The sequence below is a fragment of the Protopterus annectens genome, chromosome 10.part0 (genome assembly GCF_019279795.1).
Source record: "Protopterus annectens isolate FY-2018-M chromosome 10.part0, PAN1.0, whole genome shotgun sequence".
NCBI lineage: Eukaryota > Metazoa > Chordata > Ceratodontiformes > Protopteridae > Protopterus > Protopterus annectens.
Window position 1 is genome coordinate 1,181,468,840 of NC_056744.1, and position 12,171 is coordinate 1,181,481,010.

General features: G+C 39.1%; 1 protein-coding gene across 1 annotated transcript in view; it reads right to left on the reverse strand.

Annotated features, from left to right (window-relative positions):
- LOC122813553 (riboflavin-binding protein-like) overlaps window positions 1-12,171 on the reverse strand; it is a 169,190-nt gene that overhangs the window by 56,837 nt on the left and 100,182 nt on the right. The window lies entirely within an intron of this gene.

Genomic DNA, 12,171 nt, shown 5'->3' on the forward strand with positions numbered 1-12,171 from the left:
TGTGGAGTAGCATATATCCTAGCATCATACTACATCTTTAAAGGAAGGTCAATTACAAAACAAATTACAAAGAGAAGGTAGAATGTAATTGTAATTTTCAGTTGGCAGAGCAACTTAAGTAGCAAAGAAACACATCTAATGTCGATTTCAAAAATTCTAGACAGTGACAATGTACCAGCATGGAGTAGGCTTTTAGATTTCCTGCCAACAGAAAAACCCTGACTGTGCGGAGGATATGGTACTTGTGGTTTCTAGCAATCATTTTGACAATAACTAGGTATTGTAATTGGTACAGAAATGAGATGGTCAGAGTAATACATATTGAATCCGTACAAAGCCCCAGTTTTTAACTGACAAAAACAGAATCAGAAAATGAGGTGGTATCTAAGATAATGTCTAACTAGTTAGAGAGCACTTCAAGTAGATTATATAATCTAACACATATCCTATTAAAAGGAGACAGTTTTAAATTGGACGGTTGGTGGGAAAACATTAATAACGTTATCCATAAGGTGAATAAATTAAAACATCAGCACAAACACATTTAGAAATATTTTATGCTGCATTCTGTACGCAAACTTACATAATATTAGGGTGCTTAAAACCTAGCCAGCAGAAGAATAAATTCAGAAGAAAACAATGCAGTTTTCAAGTTTCGGGTCTATATTAGATAATCGACGGTTTACTACTTTGAATCAGTAAACATCGTTCACTAATGATCAAAGTAGCAAAATGTCATATCATCAGAAAAAGTATTTTAAAAACAAAAGGGTGTAGGCAGGCAGCTCCTGCACTCCCGCTACTTAAATATACCAACTCCGAGATCGCACTTGAATGGAGTACAGTGCAGAAAGGGAAGATTTCCTTTTCCTACAATGTAGCACAATCTCTGAGTTGGTATATTTAAGTAGCGGGGGTGTGGAGGGTGCAGGGGGGCTTGCTCCCCTGTTTAACCCGTCAGGGTAAATTTTTCATGTTTATTTATTTTTAATTTTAAAGTTATGGAACTTCGATCATATGGTGTCGACCATATGATATTCAATGTTTCGTAACTTCGAGATTATAATATAGACCCTCATGTTTCATATGAAAGTATCTAATCATGAACACAGCTGCTAATGCTGAATTTGTGCAGCCTGCAATTCTTGATTAATTATTAAAATACTCGCAGTGATGACTGAAATACTTTGAAATGTCTTCATTCCAAATGAAGACTTAGGTATTTTCTTTTTGCATTGACCTATATAATACATCTCTGACAATGTATCTATGGTCGCTAATACTACTTACTAATGGCAGATGGTATTAGAGCAGGATAAGGAGACTGGATCCATTGCTGCTTGAGGACATCGATTTCATAAGCTTGGCTTTCTGTAATATACTTTACTTGGAACTGCTTTGCCTACCCCCATGTGTGAGCGCATGTTCAAGAAGAAAAGATAATTGCCTATTCTAATGATCATCATTGGAGAATGTTATAAGATTATAGGAGGCATGGCCACTTCAAAACACAGAATACCTCCTTGTCCAAATTTGCTGCATATCCAGTTACCTTATCCTTGATATCTCTGTTTGGCATTAAGATTACAACAATCTCATAAACTGCCCGTTATCTATAGATTACATAGTAATAGAGATGTATTCCATTACTTCTGGTGTCTAGTTTTCATCCCTGTTCAGTGGCCAGTAGTCATTGATGAAGGTCCCATAACAAAAGTAGAAACTAACATAGCAACTGCATGAGTGACCTATACAGGGGTGCCAGAAACAGCCACGTTCCAGTCATAGTTACAGTCTTTTCACATCTTTTAGACATATATAATAGATATGTTTAGTGACACTAAACATAGGATAAAAGCTTACTTTGCTGTACTCAAATATGAGTGAGTCAATGATTTTTTGTTGTTCTCACAAAGACTGTATTTCTTCAGAATGCTGATCCACTTTTTCATTTTATTTTCTTCTGCGGTAAGTGTTTGTATCTGTCTTTTGTTTTAGTTGCCCTTACAGTTAAGGCCTTTTACAGTAAGATGGTCTGATGGAGCAAGACCTGTTATATTAAATATGTGTATTAATCCAGATAATTTTAAGTATGAGTGTGTGTGTGTGTGTGTGTGTGTGTGTGTGTGTGTGTGTGTGTGTGTGTGTGTGTGTATGTGTGCATTTGTGTGTATGTCATGGAGGATTTGTAAAACATTCATTTTCTTTTTGAGCAGTCAAATGTATATTTAATATTTTGAAAAAAATAATTAGCAACCACATGATCTGAATTTTTTGTATTGCAGAGGTAACTGCATACATTTACCTAATATTCTTGAGTGCACTGTTTATGAAATGCACATAACTGAGATGAGGTAACCTAGATCTATGCACACTTCCATGCTCTCATCAGCAGCAGCAACAGTGATTATACACCCCTTGCCCTTCTCAATGCCCCTGGTGGCATATGCCTGATTGAGACAGTAGTGACTGTATTCACCCTGTCCTCTTTCATGACCATACACCTTCTGGACAACTGAACTCTGCATTTCTATGTCCCTGTTAGCAGCACTAGTGGCTGTAAATAGTCTGACATCATGTCCTGTGACTAGTATGGCAGTCACCATACAGACAACCACAGCTCTCCTCTCTATTTTTATCAATACCCAGAAGTAGCAACAGTTATCTTACACCCTGAAATCAGGAGTAGCTGGCATAATGGTTAAGGTCTTTGTCTCTCATGCACAAAGTACAAGGTTTGATCCTAATTTCTGCCCAATGCCTGTATGGAGTTTCCATGTTCTCCCTGTGTCTCTGGAGGTTCCTCTCACTGAGGGTTTCCATCTCAAACTCACCCAAAAATGGATTTGTGGTGAAGAGTACAAACTCTAGATGGCTTCCTATAAGGGGAAGAGTTATATAGACCAACTGCTTTGTGCATCTACTGTCATGCACAATATCCTCAAAATAGGAGAACACAAATCACAGACTGTGCACCGTGGTGGCAAGGTTAGCCACTCGATGGTGTAAAATGTGGCTCTAGATGATTTGGTCGTGACATCTAATGTTGCCAAATGGGCATAGCCATGGGTATTTGCCTAGCTTGGGTTACCTATGATAGCTCTGTTAAATGAAAGCTGGATATAAAATCAGTCAACCTGCTGAACATGAACTAAGAATTGCAACACTCATTGTAAGTTCACTGACAGGATGTGGCTTGGAAGTGGATGACATGATGGACAGACATCCTTTCTATCCAAGACAAAGCAATGCAGCAAAGCCACGTGGTTTGGGATCCAGAATCTACAACACTAAGGAAAATGAAGGAATTGAAAGCAGCAGGCTCAGATGAGATCACAGCAGATATGATAAAGATGTTGGGTGCGATAAGGGAAAAATGGCTCCTGAGGGTACTCATAAAAGTATGGAGGGAAAGACATGTCCCATATGACTGGAGAATAAGCATACTAGTGCAGTGATCAAGACCAAAGGGGACATTCACAACTGTGGGCAGTGTCGCTCTTATGTGCATTAAGATGGTGTTAAGGCTTGTGTGTTCATTTAAGTAATTTATTGCATACAAATACATCAGGCTGGATGGCTTGAACATTAAACTCAAACAAACTATCTAACTGACTGACTACATGCTTGCATGTTCACAATCTGAATGCTCACTCAAAATAGTACTCTTGCTTGTACGTGCTCAGTACTTATATGCATGTGCTGACTGACTGGAAAGCTTCTTAAAGTATATCACACATACACTGATCTACATTCTCAATCTTTACTGAGCTATCTCATATAAACAATGAAATTTTAATAGGCATGCAATTATACAGACACTAATAAAGAAAAACAACAGTCATATCCAGGTTCCCGTGTATCTGGAATTAGGTTTCAATGCCCTGATCTCATGGCATAATAGTTAGGACTGGGTTTAGCAACAGGGACAGTCACTGGGAAAATTTCTGCTTGAGGAGTTTCAGGGGTTTTCTCGGGAACAGGGATAGTTGATGGAATATCCTCTGGAAGAGGAACATTGGACAAGTCACTCTGAGAACTAGAGTCTGTCACAGACAAGATGCTGTAACACTGGTTCCAATTTCATCTGAATTTCATTCCTTGTGATTCCACAATGTACAATTTTGGCTGTTGACACAAACTTTTCACAAATCGGATGTGATCAAAACCTTTTGACATCTTCATCCTCACTATCTCCCCTTTTTTCAATGAACTGAATGGTTTGCTAGTTTTATCATAGTAAGACTTCTTGGACAAATGCTTTTCAACAGTTGGGCTTTTACTGCTTTGTTGTTATTAGCACTTGGAACCAATAAATTACTACAGATTGGTAGTGTGGTTCTGGTTTGTCTTGACATAATTCTCTGGGCAGGTGAACCAAGATGTTTATCACAAGGAATGTTTCTGAGATTTAACAAGTTGAGAAAAACATCAGTATTGTCATGTCTGGATTTCTGTTTTGCACTTGGAACTGCATGTTCAGCCAAGCCATTTGACTGAGGATATTCAGAACTACTCATAATATGAACAAAGTCCCACTATTCTGCAAATTTCTTGAACTGCTGACTAGTAAACTGTGCGCCATTGGCAGAAATAACTCTATGCGGACTACCATGGACAGAAAATGTCGCTTCAGTTTAGTAATGGCAGTACTGGAAGTTAGGCTGGGAAGTAGGTCAATCCCAAACCAATTTGAATAAGAGTCTACTAATACCAAGTAATGTTGGCCATTCCACTCAAAGATATCTCTGGCTACTGTTGACCAAGGTAGTTCAGGAGCCTGGCTTAACTGAAGTTCTTTTTGTTGATGCGGCTTTGTACTATTACATACTGAACAAGATGAAAGTACTTTCTCAATATCTCTTGACATAGAAGGCCAAAATACTAGACCTCGCACCCTTCTTTTGGTAGAATCAGTTTCTGGGTGGCCACAGTGCAAGATCTTAATATACTCTTGTAAGGATTTTGGAACAATCACTTTGGGGCCTTTCATGATGATACCATTGTCTGACAAAATCTCATCTCTGTATGGAAAGTAAGGTTGCACTTCTACTGGTAAACAAGATTGCTTTGAAGGCCATCCTTAAATGATAAAGTGGTTGAGCTTTTGGATAACTGGATCTGAAGCTGTGTGAGTTCTGAGCTCATCAACATGTGTGGAAGAAAAAACAATAAAAAATTGTCGCAACACTTCGCAGGAAACTAGAAACTGTTTAATAAACGGAGTAAAATTTGACCAACAACTTAGTGCTTTCACCTGTGTGGAAGAAAATTTTCTCACTTCCATGACCTCAAAATCAAGTTGCTCATTGTTATGCTGTTCTGTGTTTTTTCTGGGTGAGCTGGATAAATTATCAGCAAGGTAAAGAAGTTTGCTTTTTGTATAAACAAGACTGAAATTGTACTTTTGCAATTTGAGCATCATATGTTGCAATATAGCTGGAGCTGTATGCATAGGCTTTCTCAAAACTGTAACTAAAGGTTGGCGGTCAGTTTCAATCTGGATAGGTCGATCATAAATATAATCATGGAACTTCGAACATGCAAACACAATTGCCAAGAGCTCTTTCTTAATCTGGGCATATTGCATCTCAGTTTGGGTAAGAGTTCTTAATGCATAGTCTACTGGTCTACCATCTTGAAGAATGACTGCACCTAGACCAAATTTAGAAGCATGACAGGAAAGACTAACTGGTTTGTGAACATCATAGTAGCTGAGAATTGGTGGGTTAGCAATTTTCTGTTTCAGGATATCAAATACTCTTTGTTGCTGTTCTGACCATGACCAGATTAAATCTTTTCATGTCAGCTCTCTAAGCGGTGATGAAAGTTGGCTTAAATCTGCAATGAACTTCCCAAGGTAGCTGACCATGCCAAGAAAATGCTTTAGGGCTTGGACATTGTCTGGAGCTAGCATCTTAAGAATTGCTGTTTGCTTGGAAGGATCTGTTTATAAACCTGAACTGTTAAACAAGTGACCAACATAAGTAACTTCTCATAGCCTGAACTTGCACTTCTGAGGATTCAGCTTAAGATTCACTTCACTTGCTCTTTCCAGAACTTTCTTGAGGTTTCTGTGATGTTCGGCTTCATCATTGCCTCCTGCTAGAATATTATCTACTATAATAGCACATGGATAGCCCAAAAAATTTGCTTCATTGCATGCTGAAAGACTTCACTGGCAGAATTTATTCCAAATGGCATTCTCAGAAATCTGTATCTTCCAAATGGTGTACCGAATCAGTCAAGCAAAATTTTCCAAAATGAACTCCTTGCATCTAAGACAGAAAAAACAGTGGCATTTGGCATGAGGGCAGCAATCTCTTCGACTATGCGCATTGGATGATGAGGCCTTTTTACTACTTTGTTCAAATCTCTTGGATCAATACATATTCTGATACCATCTGAGTTTCTTATGAGCTACTACCATGGAGGATACCCATTCAGTAGGTTCTTCTACTAGACAAATTACTCCTAGCTGCACCATTCTGTCTAGCTCGGTTTTGACTCTGTTCTGCATAGCTACTGGAACTTTTCAAGCTGGTATGATAACTGGGCTGATCTCTGTGTCTAACTTCATAGAATATACAACTGGTAATTTGCCTAGTTTCTCTGCAAAAATATCAGCATACTCAGAAAACAATAGTTTGGGCAAAATTTGAGCTGTTGTCATGCAGGCTTACATGGTGAACTTCCTTACTAACTGAAAGCAATCCCATTTTCTAATGTGTCGCTTGACTATGAAAAATTACAAGTCATAGCTGTTCCCAGCAGACTAACATGAAAGCACTACTGAGCCTTGGGTTTGAATCTCTTCACCACCATAAGCAACAAGCTTTGCACACTTTGTCAAATCAAGTTGTTCTGCAAATTTTACCTTAGCAAATGTTTCTGCTGACATAACATTGCACTTTGAGCCGGTATCTACTTTGAGATCTACAGGACTCCCATTAATCCAAACAGTACAAAATATCTCATTCTTTGCCCACAAATCTACTGCATTAACTGTTTCATCAAGCACAGATACACCATCAACATAAAAAGTAGGGTTGCAACTTTCTAATTGATTGCTTCTTGGATTGCCCTCTTTTTATAAAAGAATGAGCCTTATTTGATTTACAAAACCTTTTGAAATTATTCCACTTATTGCAAGAATGACACCGCTGACCAAAAGCTAAGCACTTTTGTCTTTTGAGTTTGTGATTCCAACCACAATTATGACAGTTGACTATAAAACTGGGTGGGGACACATTTTGAGTTTGCTGACTCACCATTATGCTTCACTGAGTATGCCCTGGAATTTGCTGGAAAGACTTAAGGTTTCTCAAGGACTGTTACAGTACCTGGAGTAGCTGCCATATGCCTGGTCCTATTTCTTTTAACAAAGTGCTGCATATTATCAACATGAACTTTGTCACTGTGCCTTCCACAACTATTCTCATTTGTAAGCATACTTGTGTAACTTTCTGCAAGCTCGTATATCTATCTGACAAATCTCAGTATCCTTATTTAACATTAAATCACTGTCTCGAAGCAAAATCTTCCTCACTGTGTCATTATTAATACCAAACACAAGCCTGCCTTTTATCATCTCATCTCTCAGATCACCAAATTTGCACATTTTAACCTTATTTCTCAAGTCAGTTATATATGCTGCAAAAGTTTCACCAGGCTTTTGATCTTTCTTTGATTGATTTTTGTGTAAAATAAGTGCCTTTCCATTGTAATATTCGTTTGGGGGTTACACATTTCTCTAAATTTACATTTTAAGCACTCGGAGGTCTTCTCTTGTTTCAGCCAGTACCACAATATGGCGGTCTTCCTCCTCCCCTGCAAACACAGTAGGTGCGTACACAAATGAGCGCCCTTTTCAATGGCCTCTGAACTAGTTAATCAGGCTGAATAAATGCTTTTGTATGTGCATCTTTGTCAGAAAAAGCAGCCTGCATGAAAATATCATTAAACACCATTAAACACTCTCTAAATGTCTGCAATATTGCTATCAAACACAAGTGTCATTGGTCTGTGAAAGCCTTCTGCCATGCCCACAGATTAATAGTAAAATACAATGCAAAATTGGCCCTTGTAATTATGTACGAACATTCACGCACACCAGATACTTGTAATAATATGCAAATGCACAATAAACTCTTCAAAATACTGCACTCTGCAAAATGTGCTTTGAAATAACTGTACTTTGCGAAATATTTTTTTAAATGACTGCAGTTTGCAAAATAACTACACTGTAATACTGCACACACTTGCAAACACCGCAGACTTTCGATACTTTGAAAAGATTTAGTTAATACAAAAAAGTAACACATAGTGAAAAAATACGGTTATTTTCCCTTTTTTGTACATTTTATGCAATTTGGATATTGTTTCAAACATTTTCATAATTATTTTTAATATTTTTATCAATATATCACAGTTTTGGACATTTTGTTTAATAAGAAATTCATTTTGAGCATTCTGAGGGCTTCATTTTATATTTGTAACAAAAGAAATCATTTATGCAAGTTTTAGTACCTGGAATTTCTTTCTGACCTGTTTTGTGAGTTGTTTGAACAGTAGGGATGATCCACTCCTGTATATTCCCCAAACTTTAACCGGTTGCCTCATGGCTGTAACTCTGGATCCCATTCTGACACCATGTCACTCTTCTTATGTTCAAGGGTGTTTGTTTAAGTAGTTTATTGTATGCAAATACATCAAGGAACATTACACTTAAATGAACTATCTAACTAACTGACTGACTACATACTTGCATGTTTACACTCTGGCTGCTCACTCAAAATGGCACTCTTGCTTGCACATGCTCACTTCTTAGTACTTATATGCATGTGCTGACTCATTGGAAAGCTTCTGAAAGATATATCACATACACTGATCTACAGACAGTACAGGGATATAAAGCTGCTATCACACTGCATGAAAGTTCTTGACAGGGTGATTGGCAAGTGCATAAGCGGATTTGACAACAGTAAGATGGGAAATGAGCAGTTTGGATTGAGATCAGGATTCAGCACAACTGACTCAATGTTTGCAGTGAGACAGATAGTTGAGAAGAATCTAGAGATGACAAAAGAATCCAACTGGGCATTCATAGACTTGGAGAAAGTATATGACAAGATCTCAAGAAAGCTGATTTGGGCAGTCCTGCAGTGGTTTGAAGCCCTGGAAACATTGGTAGAATTAGTGCAGGCTATGTACAAGGACCCAATGATTCAAGTACAAACAGCATTCGGTCTCACAGGGGGGTCCCAGTGGAAGTGGGTGTGCACCAGGGTTCAGCTCTGAGCCCACTGCTGTTCATAGTGTTGATGGTCTATATTAGCAAACAATTTGGAATGGACAGATTAACAAAGTTGCTGAATGCAGATGGTGTGGTATTACAGGCAGACTCTGAGCAAGAACTTCAACAAAGGATAGAGGAAGAGAGTTGTAATAGCAGCAAATGGGGGAAATCAGAAGAAGCTCAGAAATGAGACAGAAGTAAAGTGAGTAGAACAGGTTAACAGCTTCATTTATTTGGGAGGGGTGGCTGAGGATAAGGAAAGTCTGAATGAGAAGTTCAAGGCTAGAATCAAATGGGGTGCAGACAACTGGCACAGAGTGGCAGGGGATGTGTATAACAGATGAATGCCAAAGAAGCTGAAAAGTAAGATGCACAAAACAGTGGTGTGACCAGTACTACTGTATGGTACAGAAACATAGGCAGTAATGGCAAAGCAGTTGAGAAAGCTAGAGGAGATGGAGATGAAGTGTCTGAGATGGGTGGTAGGATGCACATTGTGGGACATATGAAGAAATGAGAACATCAGAGCAGAAGCCAAAGTAGCTACATTTGCAGAAAAGGTCCAAGAGAATGGTTTAGGACCTAAAGGGACCCTTAAGAGGAGTGATAAGGTACTAGTGGGCAGGGGACAGTCTGGGTAGAAGGGGGCATAGCTAGTAAACCTGTGCCAGCCTTTCCCAGGGGTGGATGGGTGTGTGTGTGTGTGTGTGTGTGTGTGTGTGTGTGTGTGTGTGTGTGTGTGTGTGTGTGTGTGTGTGTGTGTGTGTGTGTGTGTGTGTGTGTGTGTGTGTGTGTGTGTGTGTGTGTGTCTGTGTGTGTGTATGTGTGTGTGTGTGTGTGTGTGTGTGTGTGTGTGTGTGTGTGTGTGTGTGTGTGTGTGTGTGTGTGTGTGTGTGTGTGTGTGTGTGTGTGTGTGTGTGTGTGTGTGTGCAAAGCTTAAACCTCAAAGAGTGTGTGGGTCACCTACTTGGGCAGGGGCACAGAGCAGTGGCTGGACAGAGAGGGTGCTGGAGGTCTTGGCTTGGTCACTCAGCTGAGGTCTCAACTCTATAGCTGTGCCAGTGGGGATTCTTATTGCGGATCTGAAAAAAGAGGGAGAAACCAGCCCTGGACTGACTGTAGTCTCTCTGTGCTCTTAAAGGAAATTAAAGTTGATGCAGAGAGCAGAATCTGGAAATGCTGTAAATGTACTTGTCATCCTCCCAATGTGCATCCCCCACTGGTGCTAGTGGTGAGGATTGAGACTCCTTAATTACTGGGCCAGTGGTGGGGCATCACGCTCCCTTCATCTGTCTGTCCTCCAGTGACATGCACAGTAATTCCCAACCCTCTGTTATATCTGAGCTCCAGCTGGACTTAGGGTCAAGATTTAACAGAGTACACATAGCACTTATAGTATGCAATGGTGTCAATAGCCAGACAGTGTCAGCCAGGACAGCAAAAAGTTGTTTTTCATATCTCTGATATTGATTTGTATCAATTTAGTGTTCTGCAGGTGTGCACATTCACAAGTGTACACATATCATATCTAATAACTGGCATTTGTACATGTGACAGGATTTTGAAAAGTTTTAAGGTCTGATCTAGCATAAAACAGCAGTTACAAACTGCTTTAAATGTGTTAATGAATAACCAGTACAAAACAGAATTTGGCCTGACCAACACAGCCCAGAAATGATTTTCAGAATCTACCAAGGAATGTGCCCCTCTTTAGTCATACTAAATCACTGTCCCTTCAGAAAAAACACAATGATCTACATTCTGAATGCAAGAAGCCTCTGAAGGAGTTCTGAATAGATGGGGTATATCAGAAGAAAACAGGAGAAGGACCTTGTGATGGCCATTACAGTCCAAAACAAATACCTTCAAAGAGTACAAGAACCAGGCAGCAACTTGATTAGGAGAATAGATGAGGGTGGCAGGTGAAAATTAAAGTGCAGGGTTCCTCTCTGATAAGTTCTGTTTGAGCAGAAGAACCAGGCAGGAGTGTCCTCTTGTCCTTTTGTTATCTGCATTACATTTAGAACCATTGGCAAAGAATTAAGAGACTCACAAATTCAAGGATATAATTGGTATGGTTATCAAGAAAAGTTGGCTTTATTTGCAGATGATAGTATTTTGTACCTGATAAAACCAGAATAGGTCATTTCAGTGTTGTAGAACATTCTGAAATAGGTTCAAGTCTTTTCAGGATACAAAATTAATGAAGATAAACCAAAGACAATGGTTGAAAACTACGTACCCACACACAAACTGGTTCACCAATACCCACATTTTTGGGGACATCCTATATGTAGCACAAGCATAAACCTATAATTCAAAGTGGAAATGGATGATGAAATGGAGGGAAGCTCACAAAATAAGGATAGACTGGGATTTTGGATGCAGATTAGGGATCATACAGAATATTATATTCATAAAGTAACAAAATATTCTAAGAACTAAGCCAACATGGGAATGAAGAAAGGAGCTTCTGCTACTAGAGATGACTGCAATTAGGGGTACAGAGAATAGGCAAGATGGGACTGGATCATGGAGCAGTTCTGAGAATATCTAAATATGCTTTCACTGTAACAGAAATCATCTGACTTGACCATGGTAGTCACCACATCTTGACAAGCTGCGTCACGAACAACCACAACCTGTTACAGTTTTCAATGCAAGCAAGACATAATTGCAACTTGTATCATATGGTACCAAAAGGTGAAACCATAATTCCTTGGCATCTCACATTTAGATAGTATGTGCTAAATAAGCCTGAGAGATATGGCATATAGGTGTAAGTGCAGATGCCCACAGTATGCATTTTTCTGACTTTCTTGTCTACAATGGCAAGTCAGTGGCACAACACAGCCTGGACTGTTCTAGGAAAA